The following is a 4,248-nucleotide window of genomic DNA, read 5'->3' as shown; positions in this document are numbered from 1 at the left end:
ATCCAAACTCTTTAAAACTTTTTTCACACAGAGATCTAATCATTCTGAGCAAGTGCTGGAAATATTAATTTTATACAAGCTTCAATGAATTAAAGAAAATTAAAAAAAATAACTCAGAAACCTGCTGTCACTCTGGTGAATGTCTCTACAGTATGTGTGTGCGTTCAGTCAGGCACAGAGAAGCTCATTATTGCAGGGGGGAGGGGTGAGAGGTAGAGAGGGTGACAGAGTAGAGAGCCATCCTACAGACCATCTTTGAACAAAAAATGCACATATGTAGTGTAATTACATAAATATGTCTGATCTTTGAGAGTCTGATATTTTGAGAAAATATAAAGGGTCACTAAGTCTTTCATTGTTCGTATTTTGAAGTTGTTGTTTATTTATTTTTTACTTAACTGTACCATGAACTTGTCCTATTCAGTCACATAGCAAAAGATTTAAAAAAATACAACTTTTTAGCATGATCAATTTATCTTCATTGATAGACAATATTTACATAGTGTTATTTATTGAATATAAAATAATAATAATAAAAAATTAAGACAAACTTTGACAACAAAACAAACGTTACTGTTATCTCTTCAAAACATCTGAAAACCATAATTTTAAGAACAGTTATAAATATATATATCACCCCGTTAAAATACTCAACTTGATTTTTAAAGATATTTTGAAAGAATGAAGCGTTTATAGAGCACTTTATTGTGTATTGCTGTACACCCACATGAACTGTGTTCATGTTCATGTTAATTCACTGTACATAAACTTTATATGAATACTTTTTTTTTAGCTTAATATTAATTAACATTAATAAATGCTATTTATTTATTGGTCATGTTAACTGATATAGTTAATTTTAACAAATGAAACTGGATGGCAACATTTTATATTTTGTGTGTATGTGTCTGTGTGTTGATTTTAAAGTGTAACCCTTTCAATTCTGTAAACTTAAAATCCAAACTAGCAGATGGTTACTGTGAATGCATTTGTGCCAACTGGGCACCGTCTTCCTTATTGATTCTTAGTTATGACAACAATTGATTTTATACAAAAATATATTATACAAAAATTGTACAGATAGGTAACAATGACATTTAAGCAGAAGTGGTGGATATAAAGGAAGCAATAATAACATTTTGCTATCATCATGAATTACATGTTCTTATTTGTAGCATACTGGTTCACAGATGGCATCTATCTGAAGTCCTTGCATTGATTGCATTTAATTAAATCAACATTATATTTGGTCAGTCTGATCTTGAGGCCTTAGAGATGTTAAACTGTGAAGATCTTGAGTTTTCATTAAAGGGCATGTCCGTGGTGGCCTGACAAAGTTTGATGTTTCTGCATAGACATAGAAGTGGTTATAACTTAGCCTGCAACTGTCTGATCTGCCACAAAATTCACAGGTTTGGTAAGAGTCCTGGCCTGAAGACACCTAAAGACCAATATTCAGATATTATCATAGCGCCACCTGTTGGCAGCAGGATATCTCATATATTTCACTAACTCAAACATACCAAGGTCAATCTGCACCAAACTTCATATGTTTGATAATAGTGCTGGCCTGAACACATCTACATGCCAATAATCAGTTACAGGCATAGCGCCACCAGCTGGCAGCGGCAAGTTTGGCACATTTAAATGACTTATGACATATTTTTTCTATATTTACTGTATTAAAAGCATACTGCCCACCGTTTGCTGTTTTCCTGAAGCCACCGGTCGGCGGTGAGCCCGGGTGCGAGGGCCCGTTCATCGCTGCTCGCAGCTTTAATTATTATTATTCTTCTTCTCCGGAATGAATCGCATTTTTGAGGGCCTAAACATACCCGAAAACTCATGAAACTTTGCACACACATCAAACCTGGCGAAAATGGATGTCTGATATGGGTTTCAGAGATGGGTGTGGCAAAACGGTTCGATAGCGCCACCTTTACACGTTCCGCGGTGTGCGCTTTCAGCTATGATTCACGTACATGCATGAAAATCGGTACACACATGTAACTCACCAATACCTACAAAAAAGCCTCCTGGGACAAAATCCGAAACCCAACAGGAAGTCGGTTATTATTAATTTTCTTAGCAAAATTTGTGTCATTTTTGCCATTTTCAGGCATCATACTTGAACGAACTCCTCCTAGAGATTTACTCCGATCAACAGCAAATTTGGTGAGTCTAATCTAAAGCCCTTTGTGACGTTAAATTGTGAAGATCTAGAGTTTTCATCGGAGGGCGTGTCCGTGGCGGCCTAGCAAATTTCGATGTTTCGCCATGAAAAAGGAAGTTGCTATAACTTAGGCATAAAATGTCCGATCTGTCCCAAACTTCACATGTGTGATAACACTCCTGACCTGATGACATCTACATGCCCATATTCAGTTATAGTCATAGCGCCACCTGCAGGCAACAGGAAGTGTCATGCTGTACTCTACAACCAACTCCTCCTAGAGATTTATACAGATCAACACCAAAATCGGTCAGTCTAATATAAAGGCCTTAGTGATGTTAAATTGTGAAGATCTTGAGTTTTCGGTAAAGGGCGTGTCCGTGACGGCCTGACAAATTTCGAGGTCTCGCCATGGATATAAAACTTGTTATAACTCAGCCATAAAATGTCCGATTTGCCTCAAACTTCACATATTCGATAAGAGTCCTGGCCAGAACACATCTGAAGGCCAATATTCTATTATAATCACAGCGCCACCTGTTGGCAACAGGAAATGACTTGTATCAAACTCCTCCTAGAGATTTAATGATATCAACATTATATTTGGTCAGTCTGATCTAGAGGCCTTAGAGATGTTAAATTGCGAAGATCTTGAGTTTTCGTTAAAGGGCGTGTCCGTGGCGGCGTGACAAAGTTTGATGTTTCGCCATGGACATAGAAGTTGTTATAACTCAGCCATAAAATGTCCAATCTGCCTCAAACATCACAGGTTTGGTAAGAGTCCTGGCCTGAAGACACCTAAAGGCCAATATTCAGATATTATCATAGCGCCACCTGTTGGCAGCAGGATATATCATATATTTCACTAACTCAAACATACCAAGGTCAATCTGCACCAAACTTCATATGTTTGATGAAAGTGGTGGCCTGAACACATCTACATGCCAATAATCAGTTATAGGCATAGCGCCACCAGCTGGCAGCAGGAAATTTGGCACATTTAAGTGACTTTGACATTATCTCCTATTTTTACTGTATTAAAAGCATACTACCCACCATTTGCTGTGTTCCTAAGCCACCGGTCGGCGGTGAGCCCGTGTGCGAGGGCCCGTTCATCGCTGCTTGCAGCTTTAATTAGGGCCCGAGCACCGATGGTGTGAGGACCCTATTGGATCTGCTTCGTTTATTATTATTATTATTATTATTCTTCTCCGGAATGAATCGCATTTTTGAGGGCCTAAACATACCCGAAAACTCATGAAACTTTGCACACACATCAAACCTGGCGAAAATGGATGTCTGATATGGGTTTCAGAGATGGGTGTGGCAAAACGGCTCGATAGCGCCACCTTTACACGTTCCGCGGTGTGCGCTTTCAGCTATGATTCACGTACATGCATGAAAATCGGTACACACATGTAACTCACCAATACCTACAAAAAAGCCTCCTGGGACAAAATCCGAAACCCAACAGGAAGTCGGTTATTATTAATTTTCTTAGCAAAATTTGTGTCATTTTTGCCATTTTCAGGCGTCGTACTTGAACGAACTCCTCCTAGAGATTTACTCCGATCAACAGCAAATTTGGTGAGTCTAATCTAAAGCCCTTTGTGACGTTAAATTGTGAAGATCTAGAGTTTTCATCGGAGGGCGTGTCCGTGGCGGCCTCGCAATTTTCGATGTTTCGCCATGAAAAAGGAAGTTGCTATAACTTAGGCATAAAATGTCCGATCTGTCCCAAACTTCACATGTGTGATAACACTCCTGACCTGATGACATCTACATATCCATATTCAGTTATAGTCATAGCGCCACCTGCTGGCAACAGGAAGTGTCATGCTGTACTCCACAACCAACTCCTCCTAGAGATTTATACATATCAACACCAAAATCGGTCAGTCTAATATAAAGGCCTTAGTGATGTTAAATTGTGAAGATCTTGAGTTTTCGTTGAAGGGCGTGTCCGTGGCGGCCTGACAAATTTCGAGGTCTCGCCATGGATATAAAACTTGTTATAACTCAGCCATAAAATGTCCGATTTGCCTCAAACTTCACATATTCGATAAGAGTCCTGG

The sequence above is a fragment of the Garra rufa genome, unplaced genomic scaffold (genome assembly GCF_049309525.1).
Source record: "Garra rufa unplaced genomic scaffold, GarRuf1.0 hap1_unplaced_015, whole genome shotgun sequence".
Lineage (NCBI taxonomy): Eukaryota > Metazoa > Chordata > Actinopteri > Cypriniformes > Cyprinidae > Garra > Garra rufa.
This window is presented reverse-complemented; position numbering follows the sequence as displayed.